This window comes from Equus caballus, chromosome X (assembly GCF_041296265.1).
Source record: "Equus caballus isolate H_3958 breed thoroughbred chromosome X, TB-T2T, whole genome shotgun sequence".
Taxonomy (NCBI): domain Eukaryota; kingdom Metazoa; phylum Chordata; class Mammalia; order Perissodactyla; family Equidae; genus Equus; species Equus caballus.
This window is the reverse complement of record NC_091715.1, coordinates 109,651,325-109,668,537: the sequence shown is the minus strand read 5'-3', so window position 1 is coordinate 109,668,537 and position 17,213 is coordinate 109,651,325. Positions and strand designations below refer to the sequence as shown.

At 36.8% G+C, this 17,213-nt stretch overlaps 1 protein-coding gene across 7 annotated transcripts in view; it reads left to right on the top strand.

Annotated features, from left to right (window-relative positions):
- DCX (doublecortin) overlaps window positions 1-17,213 on the top strand; it is a 367,328-nt gene that overhangs the window by 9,874 nt on the left and 340,241 nt on the right. For 3 of the 7 annotated variants that reach the window (XR_011434867.1, XR_011434868.1, XM_070257762.1), the window contains exon 3: window positions 13,472-13,565. The exons of the other annotated variants lie outside the window; for them this stretch is intronic. The gene's annotated coding sequence lies outside the window, so the exon portion shown is untranslated. The remainder of the gene's footprint in view (window positions 1-13,471; window positions 13,566-17,213) is intronic. 7 annotated transcript variants of the gene reach the window in all.

The window sequence follows — 17,213 nt, the reverse complement described above, 5'->3', positions numbered from 1 at the left end:
ACAGATGTTAGCACAGGGCCAGTCTTCCTCACCAAAAAACAAAAACAAAAGGTAAAAGATCTGTCATTACAGAAAACTGAATTATATGAACTCTCAAATACTTAAAATTGTGGATAATTTAAGTTAATACATAAACTTAATATATATGGGCTTGTCTAGTGTTTTTTGGATACAAAATGCATTTTTATGAAAAATTGCCTGTAGACATTAATTACTCTCCTTGAGGAACCTTAAGAAGCATGCTATTTAGTGACTAGTTGGAACAGCTCCTGCCTGGAGGGGTAGAGCAGGGAGTTAATGTTGTAGATTTCATGAAATGAGTGAATTTAAGACACTATTCTTTAAGAAAATTATTCAGACAGACCTTAAGTGTTAAAAAAAGAGTCTAAGAGGGAGAGTGGGTGGAGCAAAATGGTGGGGTGAGCTGACCCGGGATTCTCTCCCCTCCAAAATACAACAAAAGATTGGAAGAACTGAATTTCAGAGAATAAACATAATGCCAGCTCGTTAGAGACCTACAATACCAAGAAGGTGGAGATCATAAACTTGCTTACACCTTCGGAGGCGCTGGAATGGTAGGAGAGAACATCGCTCCCTCCCCTAGAGTCTGCGATCGCTGCGGTGCGGGTCGGGAAGGAGCGGGGGAGGGGCCGCGCAACCAGGGGATCATCCAGGACTCCTGCCGCTGATTCAGTGGAGACCCGCTGACGGGGGGTGGGGGGGGAAGCTTCCATCCGCGGGGACCCTATAAATCAAGGGCCTTGGGAGACCAGAGAACAGAACTGATCTGAACCCAGACCGGCGTGTGTGAGTAACAGCCCCTCCCCCCCAGCAAAGCCAGTGGGCGCAGCCATCTTGCCCCAAGGCGGAGAGCTAGCATGCCGCTCTCGACCCACATCTAGTGGCGACAGGCTCTAACTGCAACTGAATTCTACCACCATGAGAAAAATCCTCTCCTCTACCATCCAGCAATTTATAAAAGCCCCAGACCAGAAGGAAAACAATAAAAACACAGAATTAAGTCCTGAGGACTTGGAATTAGGTAAACTAAGTGATAATGAATTCAGAACAGCTATAATCAAAAAACTCAATGAGGTAGAGAGAAAGAGAAACAAGCCAAGTTCTGGAGTTACTTCACAAAAGAGATTGAAATCATAAAGAAGAATCAAACAGAATTACTTGAGATGAAAAACACAATGGACCAGATAAAACAGAATACGGATTCCCTGAATGGCCGTGTAGACAACATAGAGGAGCAAATCAGCATAATCGAGGACAGACAGGCTGAATGGCGCCAGAGGAAGAAATAGAACTAAGAATTAAAAAAAATGAGGAAAATCTTCGAGAGAGAATGGATTCAATGAGGAGTAAGAACATAAGGATCATAGGAATTCCCGAGAATATGGAAAAGGAAAATGGAGCAGAAAGTGTGCTTAACGAAATTATTGAAGAGAACTTCCCAAATCTAGGGATCAACGGAGAAATGTGTGTAGAGGGGGGTTTTAGATCTCCTAGATTTGTCAATGTAAAAAGACCTACTGCAAGGCACATAATAGTAAAGTTGGCAAATAGGAATGATAAGGAAAGAATACTCAGGGAAGTAAGAAAAAAAAAAAGAATAACCTATAAAGGAGCCCCTATCAGACTGTCAGCGGATTTCTCTACAGAAACCCTACAAGCTAGGAGAGAATGGAGTGATATATTCAAAGCTTTAAAGGATAAAAACCTTCAGCCAAGAATACTCTATCCAGCAAGAGTTTCCTTTAGATATGAGGGAGAAATTAAATCTTTTCCAGACAAACAAAAGTTAAGGGAATTTGTAACTCAAAGCCCTCCATTACAAGAAATCCTCAAGAAGGCTCTCATACCTGAAAAAAGAAAAAAGGGAGAAAGGGGACACAATCCACAAACTAGGGAGACCGATGGTTAGAACCAGAACAGGATAGCAAATATTCAACTATAGCATTAGGGTAAAAATAAGGAAACTACCAAAACAAGGACGATCTTAGCACTCTAACTACAAATTAATAAGACGAGTTGGAATAAAAAATGAAAATAATTATTTAGGAGGGGAAGAGCAAAGGGTCTAAATCAGTATTGGTCAAGTAAGTAAGAGACCACCAGAGAATAGACTATATTATACACGAGATTCTAAATACAAACTTCAAGGTAGACACTAAAATAAAGTACAGAACAGAGTCACAAATCATAGATAAGGAAAAATCTAAGAAACCCAGCATAAGAAATTGCAGTATTAAATGGATAGTCTAAAGCAAACAGGAAAAGAAACACAGGAAAACAAGATAATGAGCGACAGATTGACAGCATTAAGTCCACATGCATCAATAATCACTCTCAATGTGAACGGATTGAACTCTCCAATAAAAAGACACAGAGTGGCAAAATGGATTAAAGAACAAGATCCAACAATTTGTTGTCTCCAGGAAACACACCTCAGCCCCAAGGACAAACACAGACTCAAGGTGAAGGGGTGGAGGACAATACTTCAAGCAAATAGCAAGGAAAAAAAGGCAGGTGTTGCAATTCTCAAATCAGACCAAGTGGATTTCAAAATAAGACAGGTAAAGAGAGACACAGAGGGACAATATATAATGATCAAAGGGACACTTCATCAAGAAGAAATAACGCTTATAAATATCTATGCACCCAACACAGGAGCACCAAGATTCATAAAGCAACTATTAACAAACCTAAAGGAAGATGTTAAAAACAACACAATAATAGTAGGGGACCTCAACACCCCACTCACATCTGTGGACAGATCATCCAGACAGAAAATCAACAAGGAAATAGTGGAGCTGAATGAAAAACTAAAACAATTGGACTTAATAGACATATATAGATCACTCCACCCTGAAGGAGCTGAATACACATTCTTCTCAAGTGCACATGGAACATTCTCTAGGTTAGACCGTATGTTGGGAAACAAGGCAAGCCTCTACAAATTTAAAAAAATTGAAATAATAACAAGCATCTTCTCCGATCATAGTGCTATAAGGCTAGAAATTAATTACAAGAAAAAAGCTGAGAAAGGCACAAAGATGTGGAGACTAAACAACACACTACTGAACAAGCAATGGATCATTGAAGAAATTAAAGAAGAAATAAAAAAATACCTGGAAACAAATGAAAATGATAGCATGCCATACCAACTCATATGGGATACAGCAAAAGCTGTATTAAGAGGAAAATTCATCGCAATACATGCACATCTTAACAAACAAGAAAAATCCCAAATAAGCAACCTTAAAGCACACCTAACTGAACTAGAGAAAAAAGAACAAATGAAGCCCAAAGTCAGCAGAAGGAGAGAAATAATAAAAATCAGAGCAGAAATAAATACTATTGAAACGAAAAAGGCAGTAGAAAGGATCCATGAGACAAAGAGCTGGTTTTTTGAGAAGATAAATAAAATTGACAAACCACTAGCCAGACTTACAAAGAAAAAAAGGGAGAAAGCTCAAATAAACAAAATCAGAAATGAGCGAGGAGAAATAACAACAGACTCTGCAGAAATACAACAGATTATAAGAGAATACTACAAAAAACTATATGCCAACAGAATGGATAACCTAGAGGAAATGGATAAATTCCTGGACTCCTACAGTCTCCCAAAGCTCACTCAAGAAGAGGCAGACAATTTGAACAGACCAATCAGAAGGAAAGAGATTGAAACAGCAATCAAAAACATCCCAAAGAATAAAACCCCAGGACCAGATGGCTTTCCTGGGGAATTCTACCAAACTTTCAGAGAGGATTTAATACCTATCCTTTTCAAGCTATTCCAAAAAATTAGGGAAGATGGAACACTTCCTAACACATCCTATGAGGCCAACATCACACTGATACCAAAACCTGACAAGGACACCACGAAAAAAGAGAACTACAGGCCAATATCACTGATGAACATAGATGCAAAAATTCTAAACAAAATTTTGGCAACCAGAATTCAGCAATTCATCAAAAGAATCATACATCAGGATCAGGTGGGATTCATACCAGGGACACAGGGTTGGTTCAACATCCGCAAATCAATCAACGTGATACACCACATCAACAAACTGAGGAATAAAAACCACATGATCATCTCAATAGATGCAGAGAAGGCATTTGACAAGATCCAACAGCCATTTATGATAAAAACTCTGAACAATATGGGCATAGAAGGAAACTACCTCAACATAATAAAGGCCATATACGACAAACCCATAGCCAACATCATACTCAATGGGCAAAAACTGAACCCCATTCCCCTGAAAACAGGAACAAGACAAGGATGCCCTCTATCACCACTCTTATTTAACATAGTACTGGAGGTCCTGGCCAGAGCAATCAGGCAAGAAAAAGGAATAAAAGGAATCCAAATAGGGAGGGAAGAAGTGAAACTCTCGCTGTTTGCAGATGACATGATCTTATATATAGAAAACCCCAAAGAATCCATTGGAAAACTGTTAGAAGTAATCAACAACTACAGCAAAGTTGCAGGGTATAAAATCAATTTGCATAAATCAGTAGCATTTCTATACTGCAGTAATGAACCAACAGAAAAAGAACTCAAGAATACAATACCATTCACAATCGCAACAAAAAGAATAAAATACCTTGGGGTAAATTTAACTAAGGAAGTGAAGGACCTATATGATGAAAATTACTAGGCCTTTCTGAGAGAATTGGATGACGACATAAGGAGATGGAAAGACATTCCATGTACATGGATTGGAAGAATAAACATAGTTAAAATGTCCATTCTACCTAAAGCAATCTACAGATTCAACGCCATCCCAATCAGAATCCCAATGACATTCTTTACAGAATTAGAACAAAGAATCCTAAAATTCATATGGGGCAGCAAAAGACCCCGAATGCTAAAGCAATCCTGAGAAAAAAGAACAAAACGGGAGGCATCACAATCCCTGACTTCAAAACATACTACAAAGCTACAGTAATCAAAACAGCATGGTACTGGTACAAAAACAGGTGCACAGATCAATGGAACAGAATTGAAAGCCCAGAAATAAAACCACACATCCATGGACAGCTTATCTTTGACAAAGGAGCTGAGGGCATACAATGAAGAAAAGAAAGTCTTTTCAACAAATGGTGCTGGGAATACTGGAAAGCCACATGTAAAAGAATGAAAATTGACCATTCTTTTTCACCATTCACCAAAATAAACTCAAAATGGATTAAAGACCTAAAGGTGAGACCTGAAACCATAAGGCTTCTGGAAGAAAACGTAGGCAGTACACTCTTTGACATCAGTATTAAAAGGATCTTTTCGGACACCATGCCTTCTCAGAGAAGGGAAACAATAGAAAGAATAAACAAATGGGACTTCATCAGATTAAAGAGCTTTTTCAAGGCAAATGAAAACAGGATTGAAACAAAAAAACAACCCACTAACTGGGAAAAAATATTTGCAAGTCATATATCTGACAAAGGCTTAATATCCTTAATATATAAAGAACTCTCGCAACTCAACCACAAAACATCATACAACCCAATCAAAAAATGGGCTGGAGACATGAACAGACATTTCTCCAAAGAAGATATACTGATGGCCAATAGGCACATGAAAAGATGCTCATCATCGCTGATCATCAGGGAAATGCAAATCAAAACTACACTAAGATATCACCTTACACCCATTAGAATGACAAAAATATCTAAAACTAATAGCAACAAATGTTGGAGAGTTTGCGGAGAAAAAGGAACCCTCATACACTGCTGGTGGGAATGCAAACTGGTGCACCCACTATGGAAAACAGTATGGAGATTCCTCAAAAAACAAAAAATAGAACTAACATACGATCCAGCCATCCCACTACTGGGTATTTATCCAAAGAGCTTGAAGTCAGCAATCCCAGAAGTCCTCTGCACCCCAATGTTTATTGCAGCACTGTTTACAATAGCCAAGACGTGGAAGCAACCTAAGTGCCCATCAACAGACGAATGGATAAAGAAGATGTGGTACATATATACAATGGAATACTACTCAGCTGCAAAACAGAACAAAATCATTCCATTTGCAATAACATGGATGGACCTTGAGAGAATTATGTTAAGTGAAATAAGCCAGCGAGAGAAAGATAATCTGTGTATGACTCCACTCATATGAGGAATTTAAAACTATGGACCAAGAACAGTTTAGTGGATAACAGGGGAAAGGTTGGGTGGGGGGTGGGCACAAAGGGTGAAGTGGTGCACCTACAACATGACTGACAAACATTAATGTACAATTGAAATTTCACAAGATTGTAACCTATCAATAACTCAACAAAAAAAAACCTAATAAAACAAAAAAAGAGTCTAAGAGTCTGCATGTGGTCCTCCTCTATGCCAACCCTGACCACACACCTTGCCAATATGTAAATTTTGGAAAAGAGGTCAAGGTAAGGGCAAAGAAGTGGGGTTGCACACAATAATAATAATCACTAACATTTATTAACCTGTACTGAGTGTTTACAATGTTCTGGTAACTGGGCTAAATACTTTTCTTGAATTATTTCATAAAAAAATGGTTAGTGATTATCTGACAAATGAATTTAAAACAGTAAAAAAGAAAGGACAAATGGGTAAGGAGGAAAGGGGGAAGCATGCCACCAAAGATTCGTAATGTTCTCATTTCCTTTTCCTCTCCCATCTCTCCCCTTCTCAAGTACTACTCTAGACTTATTTATATTCGTAGCATAATTTTGTACACTATCCCTGCTTTTTGCTGCTCTTTCAGTATGTAAATATTAAATAGGTCATGTCAGGTGCTTGAATTTGAAGATTAGTGATTTGGAACTTTAAGCAGGAGTTGTGATTTAAATAGTTCACTGTTTTGCAAAATATACCATCAAATATTTTGTAAGAAAAGAGATAGAATAAAAGGAAAGAGAGAAGAAAGAGAAATCTGCCAAGGCATTGCTGTAACTTTTAAACCTGTTTTTAAAAACAGTATGGGTAATGTTTCCAAGTGATCAAACTTTTACAGAACTCCTAGATAATAGCAACCTGTGATGATTTAATACACATTCAGTCAAACAGATTACCAAGAATTCATAGGTCTGGAACATGCATAAAATTGGTGGTCTAGGTTTAAAGGAAATAATCTAGAGAAGAAATGAGAACTTAAATAATTAATTCTCCCAAAGACTAGTGAAATATATTTGAGCCTGCAGATTATTGAAGATTGAAAAATTTCATTTTTTATTGTAAAAGAACAAGAAAAAAGAAGAACTTTCTTTTTTAATTAACTGATAGCTACTGAGTACCTACTCTGTGCAAGGCATTATGATAGGCATTATGGAAGAGAGCATATAAAAATGTCTAAGATGCTCTTTGTTTTATCAAGAAGCTCTTAATCTAGTGTTGAAGATAAGGCATGCAAAATAACTACTATACTCCATATAGTATTATGTGAAGAATGCTACATGGATGACACAAAATATTTTGATTTTTTCGTTTTGCCAAATTAGAATATAAATAGAATGAATTATATAGGTAACATTCCAAATATATGTGTTCCTTTGTATGCTATTCATACATGCTTACCTTTAACAACAGCTGCAATACATCATTAAAACCAGTTGGGATACAGCAAGTCTAGAAAAAGAGCTGCCAGCTATGACACACTAGTGAAAAAAATTACTGATTTCACAGAGGTATATGTGTATGTGTTTCTTTTAATGGAATATACAATGCATTGACTGTTTAGTAGATTCCATTCAGCCAAGTGTATTAGATATATATTTCATTAATTTCCACAATAATCCTATGAGGTCACTACTATTTTTATTCCCATTTTACAGATGAGGAAACTGAGGCTCAGAGAAACTAAGTAACTTGTCCAAAGTTACACAACTGGTAAATGATAGAGCCAGGAATGGAACCCAGTCTGTTTAACCCCTAGTCTGCACTCTTGACCATTTGGCTATGCTGTCTTCTTGTGGAACATCCTAATGGAGATGTATAGGAGATATTTAGATATGTGAGTCTGGAGTTCAAGAGAAAGGGTTAGGCTAGAGATACAGATTTTGTAGTCATCAGCATGTGTTATAAATCTTTAGATATAAGGAGACCTCAATAAAAAGATACCAAAAAGGTTTTTCTTGTCAACTGGACTATAAAAACTTCTAGAGATATAGATGAATGAGTCAGGTATCTTCTTATGGCATTTAAAATGTAAATTTAGTAAAATAACTAGAGCTCTATTATATAAATATATTGATTTAGTGTATTTTCCTCCTCATATTTCATGAAATAACTTTAATTCTACACATGCAGCTTCACCGTTAGTATCTGCATCATCACCAGAATCTGTTCTTGTCATCTAACTGTTTTCCAGAGCTTATTGTCCTCACTTCTACATACAAAAGTATTTGCAATCATCTTACTCTTAAGGAAATTTTATCTCAAGTCACAAATTCCCATTCACATAACATCACACTTGCAGTTGTGATTTCACATCCCCAGGAGTAATAACTACACTTGTATTGATGTTTGTATTGAATTTGAATTAATATTTTTATGTATATATGAACATATGTATCTACTTGCTCATTTATTTTTAAACTAGCTTTGATGTCGATTATTCATGCAAACATGGTAGTGTTAATTGAAACATAAGGAGTATAAAAGTAGATAGGGCTCCAGTAAAAAAGTAAATGCTTAGAGCAGCATGACAACTGTCTAAAGGCAGCAAAGTACATACTTTTCTAAAAGAAACTTCTCATATTTAACTAACATGTATTAAAAATCTACTATTTGGTAGGTGCTTTTATCTCTCAACCCAGTACCATCCCTATAGTATCATTTCCTTCACTTCTTTTTCTTACAGCTGAGGAATGAGTCTCAGAAAACAAATTTATGAAGGAGAAGTAACTTAAAAACAGCAGAGATAGGATTTTAATCCAGATCCAACTCTAAAGCCCATGTTCTTTTTACCTGCTCTCTTTTATGATCAGCAAGTAATACATAGTTGTGAGATGGCTGGCTAATGATCATGGGGCAGAGTTCAGTTAACTGACCTATGTGTAAAAATGGAACAAGTAACTATGGTTTGTAGCACACTGTTTTCATCAACTGTCATGTCTTCTAAGGGACAGATGTCATATTTCAGTATATGGCAGATTGCTTTTAGAGGGTTCATTTGGGAAAAGAAAGAAGAGAAAAACTAGAAAAAATGGGTGGTGATATCTGAATCAACAGTCATTTTTTATTAAAGTAGGTTGGAGATGGAACCATTTATAGTTCTGGCATTTATCTGACCCTGAATCCCCATGGTTAAGGCTGTTAGGTAAAGATATACATGACACAGAAATCACTTTAACATTTAAAACAGAGCCCATGCGATGTCATAGGTTTTACTACTAACCATTTTTAATATTAATGTAACAAAAGTTTGTTTAGCAGGAACTAGCTAAATTAAAAGTTACATTTATTAGCTTTTGAGTCTTCTCTCATTTTTATTTTGGTTAGTCTAGCTAAAAGTTTATCTTTTCAAAAAACCAACTCTTAGTTTTATCCATTGTTTATATTGTCTTTCTAGTCCTTGTTTTATTTATTCCTGTCCTAGTCTTTATTATTTCCTCCCTTCTGCTAACTTTGGGCTCAGTTTGTTCTTCCTTTGCTAATTCCTTGGGGTGTAGAGTTAGGTGGTTTATTTGAGGTCTTTCTTTTTTCTTAATGTAGGCATTTATCACTTATAACCTTCCCTCCTAGGACTGCTTTTGCTGCATCCCATAAGTTTTGGTATGTTGTGTTTTTGTTTTCATTTGACTCAAGATTCTTTCTGTCCTTTTGATTTCTTCTTTGACCCATTGGTTGTTCCGGAATGTATTGTTTAGTTTCCACATATTTGTGAATTTTTCAGTTTTCTTCCCATTATTGATTTCTAGTTTTATACCTTTGTGGTCAGAAAAGGTGCTTGATATGATTTCAGTCTTCTTAAATTTGTTAAGGCTTGCTTTGTGGCTGAACATATGATTTGTCCTAGAGAATGTTCCATGTGCACTTGAGAAGAATGTGTATTCTGGTGCTGTCGGATGGGATGTACTGTATATGTCTATTAGGTCCATTTGGTCTAAGTGTTATTCAGGTCTGCTGTTTCCTTATTAATTTTCTGTCTGGATGATCTGTCCAATGTTGAAAGTGGCATATTGATGTCCACTACTATTATTTTATTGCTGTCTATTTCTGAACTGACCCCTTTATCACTATGTAGTGACCTTCTTGTCTCATGTGACTGACTTTGACTGAAAGTCTATTTTATCTGATATAAGTATAGCCATTGCTGCCCTCTTGGTTACCATTTGTATACAATATCTTTTTCTGGGGCCGGCCCCGTGGCGCAGCGGTTAAGTGCACACATTCCACTTCAGCAGCCCAGGATTCACTGGTTCGGATCCCAGGTGCGTACATGGCACCACTCGGCAAGCCATGCTGTGGTAGGTGTCCCACATATAAAGTAGAGGAAGATGAGCATGGATGTTAGCTCAGGGCCAGTCTTCCTCAGCGAAAAGAGGAGGATTGGCAGCAGTTAGCTCAGGGCTAATCTTCCTCAAAAAAAAAAAAGAAAAGAAAAAAATATCTTTTTCCATCCCACATTTATTAACTTTTAAATCCAAAGCTTTAGATTTTTTCTGATTTTTTTCCCTCATACTTATAAAAACAAGTACCCATTCAGTGCAAATCATAAAATGGACACTTAATAAATGTTAAAAGAAATGATATGTTTTCTAAAAGTGGCAACATTTGCCCACCTAGAAGAGGATTGCTCTGCTTATACCTATAAATGCTGTTAGCTTTTACTTAGAGAGAATCCACCAGATGGCAACCTCATCTACATGTGAAACATGATGTGCAATCCTCTGCAACCCATTACAGGTCACTTGAGCCAGGTGCTCCCTGATTACTGGCTAATTTCTATAGTGATCCCAGTAAATGGGTACGAGGTAGTCACTTGGCAGTGATTGTTGGAAGATGGAGGATGTGTAGAGTTGGGACATATTTAGCATCAAGTGTGAAATATTTTTAGTAACATTCTTTTTAAATTAATATTGAAAACAAAAACAACAGTATTTATTTCCATGTTGCCCTCTAAACATATTTCTAATTTGAAGCTAAAAGGAACCATATTCAGTTCTCCATTGTACAAAGCTGCAGAAAGCAGTATTTCTTCATGAATCACAAGTTATTCTAGTTGGATTCCTTGTACTTAATGGCAGTCTGGTAGCTAGCTGGTTTATTGCTTAAAATGTAAACTGTCTTCCGTATTTCTAAACCTGATAGTATGCAGGGAGTACTGCTGGGGATATTTAACATGTCCCTTACTGTTTTCTGTTTATAAACAACCTGCCCTGAGGTACCATTTAGTTGACGATATTGCTTATACTTAGCAAATACTTTGTACTTTTCCATACAAATAAGTCCATGGTCAAGGTGAAAGTCATTGATGGGTTGATTACATGAACTGCAAATTTCTGAAAATATGTGTGATGGTAAATGTTCCAGGAAAAGGGAAAAAAATGGATTTGTTGAAATTTTTATTCCTGAATATATAGAGTTCTAATTGCATCTGACATTTCATTAATAAATCCACTTCTAAAGCAACATGTTTCACCTACATTAAAGTACAGCTGTATAAGACATCTGTTTGAATTAAATACCTATAATACCTAACAGATTGCCTTTTTCTTATGACTGTAATTGACTTTACTTTGCATCTGTATATTTTCCAAAATCCATTTTTGAAAAATATGCTTTTTTCCCTCAGTTTCCTGAGTATTTTTAATAACTTTATTGAGGCATATTTTACATATCATATAATCCACCCATTTCAAGTGTACAATTCAATGATTTTTACTAAATTTAACTCTTCAGGATATTTGTAAAATGGTATAGCTGTACCTTGATGCTGTTCGTCATTACGTGACAAATACTCTGCATTTTGGCAGCTCATCTATCTTTGGTTCCTAACATGCCTGCTTTTAGATATTGTTTACATAAATGAAGGTCAGAAAAGCTGACTCATATGTGTCTGAAATTTTGTTAGTGTCAGTGTCTTAGTGCCCCATCTTCTAGATTTGGGAGGATACACTCACATTACATCAAGAGTTGGAATTTTGGCTTCATTGCCATATAATACTAACAAACCTAACCCTCAGTACTACCCAGACCATTGGAGCAAGTGACCATTATTTTAACTTAACATATATGCAGTACTGACATTACATTTAAAGTATTTTACAACAGATAAAAGACTGTGCTTGCTTTTGAAGGATTTACTCAATAATTGAAAAAGTGATCTAGGTATAAAGAACCCCTTGAGAAAGATTATTAGACTCTATTCATATTCTGCCCTTTTCTTTCCTAATTTCTCTTTTTCATCCTATGACCTTCTGTTCTCTTGTTCTGCCATCTAGATTTGCCTACATGAGTCCAAGTTCAAACCATGTCAGTAAAGCGTGCATCAAAACGGAAGTCCAGGGGCTGGCCCTGTGGCCAAGTGGTTGAGTTTGCGCGCTCCACTTCAGCCGCCCAGGGTTTCGCAGGTTCGGATCCTGGGTGCAGGCATGGCATCACTCATCAGGCCATGCTGAGGTGGCATCCCACATAGCACAACCAGAGGCACTCACAACTAGAATATACAACTATGTACTGGGGGGCTTTGGGGAGAAGAAGAAGAAGAAGAAGAAGAAGAGGAAAAAATTGACAACAGTTGTTAGCTCAGGTGCCAATCTACAAAAAAAAAAAACAAAGAAAACAAACCTGAAGTCCATCTTATATTAAATATTAGCTCCCTTCTTCATGTGTTTGGGTCAAAGACTCTATTCTAAAATAGTAGAAAAATGTCCAGGAAAGTATTACTGTTGTTTCTTGCATTGATAGTGGCCAAGGACTGACATTTCCCTCAGTTGGAAGAGTTTCTTTGACTTTGATTCAAGAATTCACCTTGTATTTGCGTAAATAAATTCCTGAGTTTGGGGAATTTATGCCTATGTACATAACAACTAAAATGCTGAACAAACTGTCAAAAACATCTATTTCAACACTGTGGAAATTGACCCAGGAATACAACAAACTGAGAACTTGTGAACTTTGGGTAGGAACAGAACAAGTCTATGGTGTTCTTGCCTAGGTGTGATGGTTAATTTTATGTGTCAACTTTATTGGGTTAAAGGATGTCCAGATAGCTGATAAAACATTATTTCTGGGTGTGTCTGTAAGGGTGTTTCTGCAGGAGATTAACATTTGAATCAGTAGACTGAGTAATGAAGATGGCCTTCACCAATGCGGTTGGACATCATCTAATCCATTGAGGGCCAGAAAGGCAGAGGAAGAGCAAATTTGCTCAGCTTGAGCTGGGACATCCATCTTCTCCTGCCCTCAAATGTGGCATTCCTGGTTCTCGGTCCTTCGGACTCAGACTGGAACTTAGACCATTTGCTCCCCTGTTTCTTAGGCCTTCGGGTTTGGACTGGAATTACACCATCAGCTTTCCTGGACTTCCAGCTTGCAGACAGCAGATCGTGAAACTTCTCAGCTTTCATGATTGTGTGAGCCAATCTCTTTCTATATATCTATATCTATATCTATATTTATATTCTATTGGTTCTGTTTCTGTGAAGAATCCTAACTAATGCACTGGGCTTACTCCAGCTTCCCACTCACAACCACCACCCCCTGCCCCAGCTCTCTTGGCACAGTAGTTCAACCAAGGTGAGGCAGGCTGTAAAATAAAAACCAGCAGCACTACTGCTGCTGCTGCAGAAGGGAACTTACTTGACTTAGAGCATTGTTGGTTAAAGTAGTGATCTAAGTGGCAAGTAGATAAGAAGGGCTTCTAGCCTGAGATTGCAAGACTGTTGGGGGCAGGCAGTGGACAAACAGACTAACAGGGGTTGTAACAGAGAATTCCAGGAAGTGAAGCAGCCATGGTGGACTTGATAAGCAATCTATATATCCTGTACACATGCCCACACATCCCAGGCCTACAGTGACTATGTGAGTGCATAGAAGAGAAGCAGGAGAGACCAGCAGAAAGTGAAGTTGGAGTAGACATGAAAGCAGTTTGAAGTCCGAATGTGTTCCCCAGTCCACACACAGATCCATCAGCAAATAATGGATGCATACTGGGTGGAGGTGTTTGAGCAAAACCTTGGAGTAATCTTTATTCCAAGCAAGGCAGGCGCAGGAGTAACCCCCAGGAAGCTAGTCTTTAAAAATAAAAGCAAGGGAAAAGAATCTGGAGCAGAAACGTCAGCAGCCACACATTGTAGTGGAGACAGAGGTCATAAATGTAGTTCAGGCAAGTTAGTAAACAAGCAAAAATAAAAAACCTTCAGGAGCCAAAATCAAAATTCAGAGTTGTTACAGTATGTTATCTAAAATGTCCAATATTCACCAAAAAATTATAAAACTTGTAAATAGACAAAAAAGTAAAGAAATTGATTCAGCAATTTAAATCTTCCCACACACACAAAAAAAGGCCAGGCCCATGTGGCTTCTGTGGTAAATTTGATCAAATATTTAAAGAAAAAACATCACACCAATCCTTTAAAAACTCTTTCAAAAGTAGAGAAGGAGGGAATGCTTCCCAGCATTAGGCCAGTATTACTCTGATACCAAAGACATATATTAAAGACATCAGAGGAAAAGAAAACTACAGACATATCCCTTGTGAAGGCACATGTAAGAAATCTTAAAAAGTATTAGCACACTGAAATCAACAACTTATAAAAAATATTATAAAACATGACAAAATAGAATTTGTTCCATAAATACAAGTTCGCATAATATTAAAAACAAATACACCATATTAATAAAGGACAAAAAACACATAATCATCTCAATAGACACAGAAAAATCATTGACAGAATTCAATACCCTGTCATGATAAAAACACTTAACAAATTATGATTAGAAGGAAACTTTCCTAACCTGATAAAGAGCATTTGTGAAAAACCTTTAGCTAAAATCATATGTAATCATGAAAGACTGAGTACTTTTCCTCTAAGATCAGAAACAAGACAAGAGTGTCCACTGTGATCATTTCTATTCAACATTATACTGGAGATTTGAGCCAGTGCAACAACAGGAAAATTATTTTAAAGTCATTCAGATTAGAAAGGAAGGGGTAAAAACTGCTAATTTGCAGATGACATGATGTTATATTTAGGAAATCCTAAGGAATACACACAAATACACAACTACTAAAATTAAATGAATTTAGCAAGGTCACAAGACACATGATCCATATACAAAAATTAATTATATTTCTATACACTAGCAAAGAATAATAAAATGCAATTAAGAAAACTATTATGAAAATATTCCTAATAACATCAAAAAGAATAAAATACTGAGGAACAAATTTAACAAAAGAAATGCAAAACTTGTATACTGAAAACTGCAAAACATTGCTAAAATAAATTTTAAAAGATCTAAATAAATGGGAGAGACATTCCATGTTAATGGATTGGAAACCTCATTATGGCTGAGATTGTAAGTTTCCCCAAATTGACAAGGTAATCCTAAAATTTATATGGAAATCCAAAGGTCCTAGAATAGCCAAAATAAATTTGATAAATAACAAAGTTAGGAGATTTACATTGCCCAATTTCAAAGCTTATAATAAAGCTATAGTAATTGAACCAGTGTGGTAGTGGCAAAAGGATGGGCATGTAGATCAATGGAATAGAATTGGGAGTCCAGAAGTAAACCCATATGTGTGTGATCAAATGATTTTTCACCAAGGCTCCAAGACAATTCAATAGGAAGAGGATAGTCCTTGCAACAAGTGGTTCAACTGAATATCCATATTATGCCAAAAAATTAATTTAGACCCTTATATTATAAACAAAAAATAAGCCTAAATAGATCATAGACTTAAATGTAAAAACTACAACTATAAAAATTCTAGAAGAAAATATTTTTGTTTTAACCTTTAGTTAAAACTTTCTTAGATATGATATCAAAAGCACCAGCAACCATGACAAAAAAAATAAATTGGACTTCATCAAAATTAAAAACTTTTGTGTTTCAAAGGATACCATCAAGAAAGTGAAAAGACAACCTACAGAATGGGAGAAAATAATTTGCAAATCATTTAACTGTTAAGGGACTTAATCTAGAATATATAAAGAACTCTTACAACTCAACAATGAAACTACAAATAAAAAGTGGGCAAAAGATCTGAATAGTCATTTCTCCAAAGAAGCTGTGGGGGAAGTGGGAGAGTTCCCCCCACTGCTTTTCCTTAAGGTTCTCATGGCTGGTCAAATAATCAAAGAGGCAGGTTGGCAAGAGAAAATCAAACAAAATTTAATAGCATGTATACATGGGAGAAACCCAGAGGAAACTGAGTAACCCAACCCTCTGGCTGAGTCCACCTGTTTAAGTATCCTCAGCTACAGACAAGGAGGACATAGTGATCTGGGACTTCAAAGGGGAGGAAGACAATCTACTTAGAGATGGAATGCAAATGTTTGTTAAACAGGTTTTGCTAGGCCCAAAAAATGGGTTTGTTGGTGTCCTTTTATGACACCTATTTTACATCATACTGTAGCTATCACCGATATGAGCTCCTTCCTGGAACAGGCCTTCTATGTTAAAGTCCTTTAGGCAGTTTGAGGGGGGAAGGTCTGATGCTCTTCCTGAGCCTTTTGAGGCTTCATTGTCTTCAGCTAGAGATAGTCTGCAGACCAGAGTGGCACATCTTGGGGCGGCCTGCCCTCAACCCCATCAGTTCCCTCCTCTGAAACTTCCCTGAAAGTTTCACACATTAAAAGCTGAGCTGGTGGCTGTGGAGAGAAAAATCGAACTGGTAGCCAGGTTGTAAGAAATCTGCAAAGAGAGAAAAGAACATAGATTAGAATGGTGATAAACAAGCAGAAAAGAACAAATCGTAGCACATTTCCCCACACTCCATTAAAACAGTCTCCCAATCCTGGAAATAAGTCTGTCCAATAAAATGTGTGAGCTTCATTTATCTGATGGAAAATGTCAATCTTTTCTTTTAATAGATGTAAGTTAGATTCTACTTGCCCAGTTTCATTCACATAAAAGCAACATTTTTCACCAATGATTGCACAGGCTCCTCCTTGCTGGGCAGTCAGTGTATTCAGAGTACATCGATTTTGGAGTACCACAGAGGCTAGGCTGTTAATCTCTGACTGGAGTATTTTCAAAGATTGCATGGTGGT